Source organism: Vidua macroura, chromosome 2 (assembly GCF_024509145.1).
Source record: "Vidua macroura isolate BioBank_ID:100142 chromosome 2, ASM2450914v1, whole genome shotgun sequence".
NCBI lineage: Eukaryota > Metazoa > Chordata > Aves > Passeriformes > Viduidae > Vidua > Vidua macroura.
This window is the reverse complement of record NC_071572.1, coordinates 1,650,909-1,665,647: the sequence shown is the minus strand read 5'-3', so window position 1 is coordinate 1,665,647 and position 14,739 is coordinate 1,650,909.

Sequence of the window (14,739 nt, the reverse complement as noted above, 5' to 3'; positions counted from 1 at the left end):
ACAAAGCCCTGGCACTTTCTTTGTCTCCACTCTTATCTACCTCTCCCGCCCTGCAGGCGAAATTCCTGCGATTCCAGAGGCTGAGGGTTCCTCCGCAGTTCTAGGAAAGCACTTAATTATCTCAATCACCTCCTAATTGCTTCACTTCCACTACTCCAAATCGGGCAGCTAATCCCCAGTTTAGGCGGGCAGCACAGACTTGCCAGTTCGGGGGAGAGTTTTTCCAGGAGTCCTGTCTCTGTCCAGCCTTCCCAGCCTTTTTCCCCTTATCAAAATCCTTTGGATCGGTTCCCTTTGGAATTGCAGGGGCGCAGCTTTGGTTCCAATTGCCGCGGTTTGGTTCGAAAACTCCAAAATGACACTGGAAACTGGAAAAATATTTCCAGCAGTCCTAGAGAGCAGCTTGTTTGGAGCTGGATTTTCCCTGTTTTGTGTTTTATTTTCTGGAGCAGCTGTCAGCACCGGGAGCATCCCGGCGGGATGAGGGGGGGGAGCTGTCAGCGCCTCGTCACCGAGTTTTCCAAAATATTTCCCTGAAATCAGCACGGGCATCCAGGAGATGTGCTCCTTCCACTGGGGACGCTCATTCCAAGTGGTTTTTGAAGTTCATTTAAACCTGGAAGTTTAAAACTTCACATCCAGATTCCTCCTCAGCCACGTTGCTGAGCATCATCTCGACCTTGGGTGCAAAATGATGCCAGGATAATAAGTGTGCAGGGAGAGATCCTAAATGCACCAAGAGGGAAGAAGGAATTGCCAAGCTGAGAGGTTTAACCAGAATGTGGGTGTGCAGCTCCTGGGAATTCTCCCACAGCCCTTGCACATCGCTGTCCCTGCTCCTGCCACGGCAACACCTCAGTCCCCATCCCCTGACAACGCCATCCCACCAGAGGGGACAAGGGGACACCTTGGAGACACGTTGGTGCAGAATTTGGCTGGTTCTCTGCACTGCAAGCACCTTGTTTGTAGCTGGATTTTCCCTGTTTTTTTGTTTGTTTTTTTTTTTTAATCTGGAGCAGCTGTCAGCACCGGGAGCATCCCGGCGGGATGAGGGGGGAGCTGTCAGCGCCTCGTCACCGAGTTTTCCAAAATATTTCCCTGAAATCAGCACGGGCATCCAGGAGATGTGCTCCTTCCACTGGGGACGCTCATTCCAAGTGGTTTTTGAAGTTCATTTAAACCTGGAAGTTTAAAACTTCACATCCAGATTCCTCCTCAGCCACGTTGCTGAGCATCATCTCGACCTCGGGTGCAAAATGATGCCAGAATAATAAGTGTGCAGGGAGAGATCCTAAATGCACCAAGAGGGAAGAAGGAATTGCCAAGCTGAGAGGTTTAACATTTCCCCTTTTTTGTGTTTTATTTTCTGGAGCAGCTGTCGGCACCGGGAGCATCCCGGCGGGATGAGGGGGGGAGCTGTCAGCGCCTCGTCATCGAGTTTTCCAAAATATTTCTCTGAAATCAGCACGGTTTTTTGGGTATCCAGGACTGGGCTGGAGTTGGGGATTGCCAGGAGTTCTCCAGGTGGGGAGGGAAGGGTTTGCCCCAAAGGATTTGGCACCTCTGCCTTAAATCCTGGCCAGAGCTCCCCATCCCAGTTGTGCCATAAAATCAGCTTGGGAATGGAATTTTCACAGGGAGTTTGAGCAATAGGATGAGGAGGAATGGATTTAAACTTAGATTAGATGGGATCTTGGGAAGAAATTCCTCCCTGGAATGGATTTCCCAGACAAGCTGTTGTTTCCTCATCCCAAAAAACGTCCAAGGCCAACTTAAACTGGGCCATTCCCCCTTTTCCTATCACTCCATGCCCTTGTGGAAAGTCCCTTTCAATCTCCTAGAGATATTATTTACCTCTATAATTAACTCTGGGAATTAACCACCCCACTCTGGAAAATCCATATTTTCCCCTGATTTTTAAATTACTATCTTCATACTTGGCTGGTGGCTGCTCTTGGCCCTTTGGCTTTGTAATATTTAGAGACACAGTGTAAATCCAAATTTATTTTCATGTTCATTTAAACCCAAATTGATTTTCATGTTCACTTAAACCCAGATTGATTTTTGTGTTCTCTTAAAGCCAAATTTATTTTCACAGCTATTTGAGGAGCCATTTGCTGCAAAGTTTACTCTGAAAACATTAAATTTTCCCCTCTAATGAACAACGCTGACATGGAAATTGCCTAATTTTATGTTCATTCTTTTACCCTTTAATTTTAGCCCCTTTTCATGCCAGATCCTGTGTGCAGAGGAAAAATCAGAATTAAGGGATGAATTTACACCAGGTTTGGGAAATGATGCAAAGATCAGTGCTCTGCTGTCCACTGAAAAAAAATGAAAATTCAAACCCCAAATCATTTGTGCACGGTAAATGCATGATTGGAGTTCTGACAGAAAACCTGAGATAAATTTAAAGCAGGAAAATTGTGGAGATAATTCGAAGGTTATCAATGATTTTTTGGTGCTTTCCAGTTGATATCTTTGTGCTATGACCTCACAAACCGCCCCAAAATCTCGTCAGCAGGGTGATTACAGTGGATTTATTAATAACCAGCGAGTCTGGGCCACCAATTCTGTCTGTCCGTAGAAAACTGAAGATTTTTTTTGTGGCTTCTTTTGAAGGAAAGGCAGAAATCTGAATCATCTGGAGCTCCTTGATCTCAGTGAGTAGCACAGGGCAGACTTTGCAAAGCTGATGGATTTCATCCCCCAAACCGTCTGTGCTGAAAAAGGATTTTAGGCTCCAGCTGATCTCAATTTTCCCTCTGTTTATTTCTGTATTTATTTGCTTTGTATGAGAACTCAAAGATCCTTCGCTGCTTAATGAGAGTAGATAAAATTTCCTTAATGAAAATGACCAAAAAAGGCTTTGGGATGCACCTTTTCTGTTCAAGAAATTAATTTCATTTATTTAGATTTTACCCAGCTACATCAGCACGAGATTCTGGCTGAAGTTTCAGGTCAAGGTTAAGGGTTTTTTTTTTTTTTGGTTTTTTTTTGGTTTTTTTTCTGTGTGTTTACAACCTAAATCATTCTCCTTTAGCTGTTACCTCTGTCCTTCTGTGATACCCAAGCTCAGATTGGCTGATCCTGAATTAAACCTGGCAGGAAAGGCTGGCAGGGAAGGATTCCCGTCCCTGACAGCTGCTGCACATCCTGATTTATTTTCCTGCCTCTCTGGCCAGATTTTCCAGGGGTTTTGGGGACAGTGGCTTGGAGGGATTGAGTTTTTCCAGGGGTTTTTGGGACAGTGGCTTGGAGGGATTGAGTTTTTCCAGGGGTTTTGGGGACAGTGGCTTGGAGGGATTGAGTTTTTCCAGGAGTTTGTTGGGACAGTGGCTTGGAGGGATTGAGTTTTTCCAGGGGTTTTGGGGACAGTGGCTTGGAGGGATTGAGTTTCTTGGTGTCCTTCTTGCTCACGGTTTGAATGCTGATTTAGGGGCTGGGAGGAGATTCCAGGAGGTTTTGGAGCTGGATAAGTGGGAATGAGATGTTGGCAGCTCCCTTTGGAGCAGAGCCTTTGTCCTCAGGGCGCTTCACCCACAAGGGTCGCTCTGGGCTCAGCTGCCACTCCAAGATGTGACATTTTCCTTCTTCCCATCCCACGGGAATGATGCAGAGGGGCTTTGAGGAGGTTTTTCCTGGGAACAGGTGCTGCTGGAGAAGCCAGAAATTTGTTTGCTGTGATCCTGCTTGGTTGCAAAGTTGTTCCCTCATCAAACACCTGGCGGTCCCTTGAGGGGTGGCTCCGATGGTGGAAGCTCCCATGGGATTTTCTTTCCTATCCCTCCCTCCTCTGCTAGCTCTGGGCTCCTCTTCCTTCCTGGAATTGGCTTCCACCTTCTCATTTATCCCCCTAAAAAAGGTTATTCCAAAATAAGAAATTCCCCAAAAAGCTTATTCCCAAATGCTTTGGGGATAAAAGCTCTTCGGGTGTGGATTCCCCATCCCTGGAAATGTCCAACCTGGGATGGTGGAGGAGGTCCTTGCCAGTGGCAGGAGGTGGAATTAGGTGGTGTTTAGGTCCCTCCTTTCCCAAATCATTCCATGATTCCCTGATTTTTTTTCCCCTTCTCCCACCTGGCTGAGATCAGCCCTGACCAGGGCAGCCAGAAATCCCCACGGCCTGGGATTTAACATCATCCCAAAGGGCTCAGGATCCACCTCAAATCCTTCCAGGCTGGAAATCAGGCTCAAATCCATGCCCAGGCTGCCCTGAGCAGGGAAAGAGAATCAGGATCTGTGTCCTGACGTCCTCCTCAGTTATTCCAAACAGAAAGTGAGTTTGGAAACAATTGAAGAGAATTTCTCCAGCAGCAGCAGCAGCAGCAGCAGCATCTTTTTTGTTTTCCCTGACTGGAGTTATTTTCTGGCAATCCTTTCCGACCGGAAAAGCTGGAGACTGGAGAGCTGGATTTGCATTTTTGTTCGAGTGCCTGCACATGTCCTGCACACTGTGTTCCTTGTCAGCCTCCCCGTTCTTGTCCAAAAAAGCTCTGCTTGCTCCATCCAAGCGCTAAAGCTGGAACCTCATAGGCTTGGGAGGGCAAAAAAATGAATGGCTGTGCTGCTGTGGAGACTTTATGACTAAAAACTTCATCATAATAACTGCAGAATTTCATTATTATTAAATTATAATACACAGACAAGCACGGAAGCTTTTGTGAAGAGTCTGGGTTTTCCTTCTTTTCTGTTGTTGGCGTTTTCCCTCTTTTCCGTTGCTTTCTCTGAGCATTTTGTGCCGCTCAGAGGGAAATGTGGTTCTGCACCAGAAATCCGCCCCAGTGATCCCTGAAGGACTTTGTCCCCCTGGTACATCTGAAAGTGGCTCCCCCACCCAGCAGGGAATCATAAAATGAAATCCCAGACTGGTTTGGGGGTTGGGAGGGACCTTAGAGCCCATCCAGTGCCAGCCCTGCCATGGCAGGGACACCTCCCACGATGCCAGGGTGCTCTGCGATTAATTTTTGTCAAGAAATGACCTAAAAAAAAAAAAACCTTCAGGAAGGGCTGAAGAGGCTCTTCCCTCCTCTCTGATACTGATTTCAGACGTGTTAAAAAAAGCTGGAAATCAAAAATACAAAGTGTGGCGGGAAGATTCCAAAACATCACGGAGGCTTTGAACAAGTCTGGAGAAGGGAATGGAGTGATGGAAAAAGGGGGAATCATTTCAAGATGGAAGATGGCAGGGCCAGGTGGGATTTTGGGCAGGAATTGTTCCCTGGCAGGGTGGGAAGGGGCTGGGATGGAATTGCCAGAGCAGCTGGGGCTGCCCCTGGATCCCTGGCAGTGCCCAAGGCCAGGTTGGACACTGGGACAGTGGGAGGTGTCCCTGCCCATGGCAGGGGCTTAGAATTAAATTATCTTCAGTGATTTTTCCACCCCAAACCATTCCATGACTCCAGGATTAAATCCAAAGGAACATTCTAGCAAAAACCCCCGAGTTTCTATCAAGCAGGAGCAGTGGCTGGCTTGGCCTGGATTTGAGGGCAGCAGAAAATTCGATTTTTCAGATTTCATCTTTTTCTCGCCCAGCACACTCTGAGCCCATCAGAGCCCCCAAATCTGGTTTCGATTCACTTCTTTCTAAGAAAAGGAGTGGGAATTCCCTGCTCCAGCCGGGGATTTTCCAAAGGCAATCCCCCAGCCCTGCCCGGGGGGTGACGCTCCCGCCAGGCCAGGCCGGGAGTTGGGCCTGGGATGGATTTTGGAAGGAGGCAGCTCCCAAGCTGAGGTGCCACATCCCGAAATAAACATTTCTATTGATCCCTCTCCAGAGCACATTCCTGCAACATCAAATCAGCGCCCTGGGCCTGACAAAGCTCAGAATTTCCAGCTCCTGACTGGAAGATGGAGAGGGATTGGAGCTTGGAAAGGGATTGGAGCATGGATTTGTCTGAGCAGCCTCACATCCTGCTGCAGACGAGCCGGATGTGCTCATTTTCCAGGAAAATAACCTCAAAACCCATCAGCCAAACCACAACCTGCAGCTTTCCCCCCCTTCCTCTCTTTACAGCTCCTGTATTCCCAAAATTTAAGAGCAGTTTTAGGTGAGGGTTGGTGTTAGCGCTGCTGGTTTGGTTTTTGGGGTTGTTTTTTTTTTTTTTTTCCTCTTTCTTTTGGGATATCCCAGCAGGGGCTGCTGTCCAGCCCTGCCCTCTGAAAACACAGGGACACGTGGCTCCAGAGCAGACTAAATTTATTTAATTCAGGATTTAATTCCGGCTTTAGGCGGCGGCTTCCTGAACAAAGACCTGACTGTGCCTGACCCAGCCCTGCCTCAGCAGGAGCCAGCCTGGACTAAACAGATCCTGCCAGGGGGGAATTCCTGGATTAACAAACCCTGCCAGGGATGGAATTCCTGGATTAACAAACCCTGCCAGGGATGGAATTCCAGGACTAAACAGATCCTGCCAGGGATGAAATTCCCGGACTAAACAAACCCTGCCAGGGATGGAATTGCTGGATTAACAAACCCTGCCAGGGATGGAATTCCAGGACTAAACAGATCCTGCCAGGGATGAAATTCCCGGACTAAACAAACCCTGCCAGGGATGGAATTTCTGGATTAACAAATCCTGCCAGGGATGGAATTCCAGGACTAAACAGATCCTGCCAGGGATGGAATTCCAGGACTAAACAAACCCTGCCAGGGATGGAATTTCTGGATTAACAGATCCTGCCAGGATGGAATTCCCAGATTAACAAACCCTGCCAGGATGGAATTCCAGGACTAAACAAACCCTGCCAGGGATGGAATTCCCAGATTAACAAACCCTGCCAGGGATGGAATTCCAGGACTAAACAAACCCTGCCAGGGATGGAATTCCTGCACTAAACAAATCCTGCCAGGCTGGCAGGGATGGAATTCCAAGCCTTGGGAAGGCCGGGAGGAGCAGAGAGGGTCACTTGGCTGTAGTGGAGCACCCAGGGGAATGTTGTGGGGGTTCTGCCCTTAAACCTGGCTTAGCTGCTGTTGGTTCATCCTTCGGGATAAATCCCATCCCTCCTAAATCCGCCCGTCCAGTTGGATTGGTTTTCCCACGGAGCGTCCCTGACTCTGTCCCCATGCCTGGAGGGCGTCTCCACGTTTCTCCTGCTTCCCCCAGCAGGAAAATGCCATTTTCCCCATCCAACAGCACTGATCCCATTTTCCCTGCACGGGAAAAACAGGACAGAAATAACGGGATTTCCCCCCGCTCGGGGAGCTCCTCCTTTGTGTGACAGAAGGAGGAGAAATCCACCAGCCCATCAAAAGATTTGGGTCATTGCTGGCTTTGCCCTTTCCCACATGGGGGCTGTGATAAGCTGACGCTGCTTTTCCAAGCTCTCCCTCTGGATGGATCCCTGCAGGAATCTTTCCATGGGCTGGGACACACAGAGCTTGCTTGTTCTCAGGTAGCAGAGCAAATAAACTCTGCTGCTACAAAGCTACGCCCGGAAATTTTTCCTCTCTTCGGGCTTTTTCCTCCTCTTCCTGCATTTTTTTTCCCCCCTCCTTTCTATGAATCCTGCCCAAAAGTCTCCTCCACAGCTTTTTCCCACCCAAATTCTGGGATTCAGTGGTCGCTGGCAGCATCATTTTGTCACACAAACACAATATTGGTAAGGAAAGATTCATCAGTGCTGTCAAAGCACCCATTTCCTTCCTTGCTAATCCAAACTGGTTTAATTCCGTGGACATTTCTCGGCCTTGTGCTGGGAATATCCAAAATTTAAGACTCTGCCACTGCACAACATCCAAACCGAATCCTGAATCCTCCCAATCCCATGCGAGCAGCCAGGCAGTCAGGAGAGAAAATCAAATTAATTCAGTGGCAGCTGATGGTGTCAGCACTTGCTGCTGCAGCAGAGCCTTGTCTGTGCTCCATTAGAGTGGAATTCCAGCCCAGCCGAGGATTCCAGCTGGCTCCAGGGCATGGAGCAGGGAATTATGGAGTGCTCGGGGTTGGAAGGGACATTAAAGATGATTTTGTTCCACCCCCTGCCACAGGCAGGAACGCCTTTCCTCTATCCCAGGTTGATTCGTGTCCTGTCCCACCTGTCCTGGGACATTTCCAGGGATGGAGAGTCCATGAAATGTGGATCCTGGCCTGCAGGATCTGCTCCCTCTCCCATCCCTTCCCCGGACTGGGATAAGTGCCGGGGATTTAACGCTTTCAATTTGGGTGTTGGGCTGAACAGATCCCACCGTGCCAGCTGGGTGTCCTGCCGTGCTCAGGAGGGAATTGCACCTGGATAAGAATTCCCAGAGGGAATCTTGGATCCTCCAGAGGTTGGTGCCAGGCCAGTGGCCACCAGCTGTGTCCCCGAGGCCCTGGTGGCTCTGGGCAGTGTGGCCACACATCCGTGAGCAGGAATTGTGCCACAGTGTCCTCACCTGCCTCTCCAAACCGTGTCCAGAGGGTGGATGATGTCTGGACTATATAAATATGTTGGAAAAGCTGAGTTTCCTGCCTCCTTCTCCCCCTCCCAGCACATCTGGGCCGGAAGAAATTTAATTTAAGCCCTGCGTCTCTGGCACAAACACCAGGAGCTCCAAACCCTCGGAAAGAGAGGAGCTCTCTTAATTCCTCCATAATTCCTGCTTTTCCTGCTGCTTCCAGCTCTGGCTGCATTTGAGGGAGGGCAGCGCCTCTGTTATTTGGATTTTGTAGCCTCCGAGTGGGACTGGTGCCACTTTGGGTCGGTTTATTCCTTCAGGGATCAGAGGGATCCCTCCAGCCAGGCCCCACCGGGGTTGGGAGCGGGTTTATCTTGGTTGGGAGTGGGTTTATCGTGGTTGGGAGCGGGTTTATCTTGGTTGGGAGTGGGTTTATCTTGGTTGGGAGTGGGTTTATCTTGGTTGGGAGCGGGTTTATCTTGGTTGGGAGTGGGTTTATCTTGGTTGGGAGCGGGTTTATCGTGGTTGGGAGCGGGTTTATCTTGGTTGGGAGCGGGTTTATCTTGGTTGGGAGCGGGTTTATCGTGGTTGGGAGCGGGTTTATCTTGGTTGGGAGCGGGTTTATCTTGATTAGAAGTGGGTTTATCTCCATTTGTGGGGCTGCAGCGGTGTTTTGGTGACCCAGAAGGGCTCAACCCTACAAAAGCACTAATTCAAGCACTGGTTTGACTTTCAGCACCTTGTCCCACAGAATTCAAGGGGACAACTCAGCTTAAGAAAGTCAGGCTTGTTCTTAAGCGGGACAGTCAGCTCAGCCTCGCAGGAGAAACCCAGAATTATTTTCTCCTCTTGCCTGCCCCAGTCGTGTCCCTAAAATCCCACTCCAAAGGGGATCTGCTGCTGTTGGACTCGCAGATAGGCTGGGTTTAATCAGTCTGGGCTGAAGTCTGAGCTGATAAGATCCCCCCTGCTCTAAGTCCCTCTCCCATGTGTGAGCAGAGATAATGACACCGGGCTTTGTTAGCACAGCGCTCCAAGATTTACTGGGAATTCACATCAGAAGAGCAAAATCGTGGGTTAAAGTCGGAATAAATCCATTTTAACACATTCTCGCATCACTTAATAAGGGCTGGGAAGGAATTTTGGGGCTTTCTGCAGCTCTCAGATGAGGGCAATCCCTGCATGAGGGGTCTAGAGAGGGACAGACCAAAATTTCCCAGCATTTCTCAAAATCTCCCAAAATCTCCCAAGATTTCCCAAAATTTCCCAACATTTCCCAACATTTCCCAACATTTCCCAACATTTCCCAAAATTTCCCAGCATTTCCCAAAATTTCCCAACATTTCCCAACATTTCCCAACATTTCCCAGCATTTCCCAACATTTCTCAAAATTTCCCAACATTTCCCAACATTTCCCAAAATTTCCCAAAATTTCCCAAAATTTCCCAACATTTCCCAACATTTCCCAACATTTCCCAACATTTCCAAAAATTTCCCAAAATTTCCCAAAATTTCCCAAAACTTCCCAAAATTTTCAAAAATTTCCCAACATTTCCCAACATTTCCCAACATTTCCAAAAATTTCCCAAAATTTCCCAAAATTTCCCAACATTTCCCAACATTTCCCAAAATTTCCCAAAATTTCCCAACATTTCCCAACATTTCTCAACATTTCCCAACATTTCCCAACATTTCTCAACATTTCCCAGCATTTCCCAACATTTCCCAAAATTTCCAAAAATTTCCCAACATTTCCCAAAATTTCCCAACATTTCCCAAAATTTCCCAACACTTCCCAACATTTCCCAAAATTTCCCAAAATTCCCCAACATTTCCCAACATTTCCCAAAATTTCCCAAAATTTCCCAACATTTCCCAGAATTTTTAGTCCAAGAGCAGCAAGCTGAGGGGAGCAGGTTCCCATTTCCCTCCGTGCATCCCACGGGGTTATCTCAAGGCGCCAAGGCAGCAAAACTTAGGCGTGGTGTAAAAAAGGCACCTCAGAATTGTCGGGGTTGGGAGGGACCTTAAAGCTCATCCCATTCCAGCCCCTGCTATGGGCAGGGACACTTCCTAAAATTAGGAAGATAATTTGTTTTTATTTCCCACCAAAATTCACTTTTCACCTCTCTAATGACACCCACAGCCTCTTGTTTAACTTTTAGGCTCCGTTTCATCCTGAAATTTCTGCTCCATTCCCTTATTCCTGATTGTTTTTGTGACTTCACCTGCCAGCACATGGATAATCCTGGATTTCCAGCCCTGCACATAAAATTGACCCTAAACCAAATCCAGCTTCTGCATTTTCCACATCTTTGTGTTTTCTTCTCAGCACAGATTCTGCCATGTAAAACAAAGTGATAATTCCAGCCAAATCTTTGGAAAATTCTGTTCTTTGGCACAGCTTTGTGTTGTCTGATACATTTTTTTTTTTTTTTTTTTGGTTTAAGTTTTCATTTTCTGGAAGGGAAACCCTTCCTATGAGGAGATTTAAATTTCCATCAATCAGGAGAAAAACTGTTCCCTCTGGCATATTAGAGGTGAGCTTGGAAGACAACATGAACCAGAAATAAAATCCCAGATTGCTTCATTTTACATTTCAGCCCTGCTTTTTTGGAGATTTTTTTTTTTTTTTTTCAGAAAACTCCTTGTTTTTTACATTTTCTTGGCCTTTTCAAGTTTAGGGCATTGAGTGGAGCAGCCAAAACTTTGGGATATGCAGTGGGTGAAGGAAAATAGAGCATCTCTCAATAAATAAATGTCCAGGTGGTGATTTCCAGCACATAAAAGGTTGTGTGGCACCACTGGAAAGGCAAAACCATCTGGAAATGCTTCAGCCTTGGCTTTTCCTCACCTCTGGTTTGGTTTGGCCAAGGCAGGATTTGGGATTCTTGCAGAAAACTGTTGTGCAGGCAGCTTGGGGGATATATTTAGAACAGTAAAATGGAAACTCTGTGCCATTTTCATGGGCCAGCACCAAGCTGAGGGTTGTGGTGACACTGCTGAAGGGTGGGGACATCCAGAGGGACATGGACAAGCTCGGGAAGTGGGAATCTGCCAAGGTTCAGCAATGCCAGGGGCTGCACTTGGGCTGGGGCAACCCCGGGATCAATCCAGGCTGGGATGAGCAGATGGAGCAGCCCTGGGAGAGCTGGACCTGCCCCAGCCCAGAGCCCCCAGTGCCCTGGGCTGAGCCCAGCTGGGGATCAGGAGAGGGACTGGGATTGGGATTGGGATTGGGATTGGGATTGGGATTGGGACTGGGATTGTGCCCCTACAGGTGAGAGCCCACCTGCAGAGCTGCCCCAGCCCTGTCCCAGCCCAGGGAGGAGCTGGAGCTGCTGCAGAGAGCCCAGAGGAGGCTCCAGGATGAGCAGAGGATGGAGCAGCTCTGCTGGGAGGAAAGGCTGGCACAGCTGGCATTGTTCACCTGCACAGGAGAAGCTTTGGGCTGAGCTCAGGGTGGCCTTGCAGGGCCTGGAGGAGCCCCAGGAAAGCTGGAGAGAGACAATTTCCAGGGGATGCAGGGACAGGACACAGGGAATGGCCTCAAACTGACAAGAAAGTAGGGTTAGATGGGAGATTGGGCAGGAATTGTTCCCTGGCAGGGTGGGCAGGGGCTGGGATGGAATTGCCAGAGCAGCTGGGGCTGCCCCTGGATCCCTGGCAGTGCCCAAGGCCAGGTTGGAGCAGCCTGGCACACTGGGAGGTGTCCCTGCCATGGCAGGGGTGGCACTGGATGATTTTATGCTCCCTTCCAACCTAGACATTCCATAATTCCATGTAAGATTATTTCTGTGGTAAATCACCCAAGAACAGGGGTGGGACCACAGGAAAATTCCAGCTCTCTTTATCTCTCCAGACACCATGGGACATTTCCCTCTGGTTCAGAAGAGCTTTGCTCCCACTCTGGATCTGCTTTTCTCTGCTCCCACTCTGTATTTGCCTCTGTTCCCATTCTAGATCTCTTTGTTCCCACTCTGGATTTTCCTTTATCTCTTCCCACTCTGGATCTATTTCTTGTCTGCTCCCACTCTGGATCTGCCTTTCTCTGCTCCCACTCTGGATTTGCCTCTGTCTGCCCCCATTCTGGATCTCTCTTTGTTCTCACTCTGGATTTGCCTTTGCCTGCTCCCACTCTGGATCTTTGCTCCCACTCTGGATCTGTCTCTTGTCTGTTCCCACTCTGGATCTGCCTTTGTTTCCACCATGGATTTTTCCTTGTTCCCACTCTGGATTTGCCTTTGTCTGTTCCCATTTTGGATCTGCCTTTGCTCCCACTCTGGATCAGCTTTTGTCTGGTCCTACTCTGGATTTGCCTCTGTCTGTTCCCGTTCTCGATCTGCCTTTGTTCCCATTCTGGATTTGTTTTCATCTGTTCCACTCTGGATCTGTCTCTTGTCTGTTCCCCCTCTGGATCTGTCTTTGTGTGTTCCCCCTCTGGATCTGTCTTTGTTCCCACTCTGGATTTTTCTTTGTTCCCACTCTGAATTCGCATTTGTCTGCTCCCACTCTCGATCTTTGTCTGCTCCCACTCTGGATCTGCCTTTATTCCCATTCTGGATCTTTGCTCCCACTCTGGATCTATCTCTTGTCTATTCCCTTTCTGGATCTTTGCTCCCACTCTGGATCTATCTCGTGTCTATTCCCATTCTGGATCTTCCTTTCCCCGCTCCTGCTCTGGATCTGCCTTTTTGTGCTCTCCCTCTGGATTTTGCTTTGTCTGCTCCCCGTCTGTGATCAGGAATTGCTCCCAGTAGCTGCATCCTGGCGCTGGGGCGTGTCCAGAGCAGGGTTCAGGCTCTCCCTTCCCTCAGCAGGCCTGGCACAAGGCCCCGTCTGTTCTTTAATTACATTTCAACAGCTGCTTTTTATATATTTGTGTTTCCTTATTCCAACGTGGCTTAGGCAAAAAAAAAAAAAGGGGGGGAAAAAGAGAGCAAACAATGAGCAGGATTTAACCAAGAAACACAAGGAGCTGTCATGGGTGAGCCAAAACATTCCCAGGAAAAATGATTCCCTTCCCAGCCCCACGTCAGTGTTGATGCCGTTATGGATGAGGTGGAAAGAAAACGGAGCAGGTTGGGCCTGGATTAAGAGCAAGGGTCTCTAATTCAGCTTGACTCGCAAAGAATCCAACGTGGTTAATTATCAGCCACTCATCCTGACAGAGGAGGAAGAGCCCCGTGGGATGGGATCGTGGCATGAGCGGAGCTTTCCATGTTTCCATGTTTCCATGTTGTGGAAACAACAGCTCCCAGACCTCGTAGCTGGTTTTAGGGGATTGATTTGCTGCGCTCAGCTTCCCCCAGCACTGCTTCCAGGTGGGAAGGGGAGCTGGGAATATCAGCTCCAGATATTTCCCCTCCAGAAGGCTCCTTCCAGATGCATCCGTGGGAGAACAAACTTCTCCCCACTCATTCAGCTCGCGGGAAGTTTTCCCAGCAGCCACCCAATGATATCTTTGTTGCAGCAAGGAAAAATCTAAAGAGCCCGTGGAAAAGGCAGAATTTGGGATTCCTGAAAGGAAAGCCAAGGTTTTTCCCTCCCTGGCCAAGCTCAGCCTACGAGCTGGAGAGCAGGAATGTTCTTTAGAGCTTTGCTGCTCCATGAGAGGTCGTTCTGTCCTCTACATCACGTCTGGTTTGTCCTTCCCTTGTCAAAATAATCCTGTGGCACCAAAGAATCTCTTGCCTTGTGTGATGGTCAGGAGAATTTGGACTTGGAATAGGGATTTTTTTGGGGGGGCTGGGAATTGTTTATAAATCATAATAAACAGCAACAGAGCTGTCCTTCTGTGGCTTCATCCAACGCGTTCGTTGTGAACATGTCTGAACTTCTTTGGATTAATTGCCAATTTAATTACCAATTTAAGGCCTCTTCAGCCTCTTATGGCAAAATTTCCAGGATTTAATTAAAAGCTGTGTGAAAAAGTCATCTCAAAAAAGTTGCCTGACAGTTTTTTTTTGCTCTTGAGTGAATAATATTCGCTCAATATATTCCTCAAAATATTCACTCAAAATCTTCCTCGCTTTCGTCCCTGTATTTATGATTTTATAGACCTCTCTCGTTCATATTTTTTCTACACATGCTGAGGCTTTTCTGGTCCTCAAGGGGAGGAGAAAATGGGATGCAAAAACATCTGGACCGCAAGTGGCTACCTCACATCTGGATAAAGCAGGATGGTCGTCCCTAAATATTTGTGTAAAGGGAAATTATAAAAGCAAGCAGGGTCTGTTTCTGTTTGTTGCTGAATGACGACAGGGAAAAGCAAAAATAGATTTAAGCTGCAGTGAAAAGAGGTAGGAAAACAGGAGGATAAAAAGTCCTGGCCTCCTTTTCCAAAAAGCTCCCT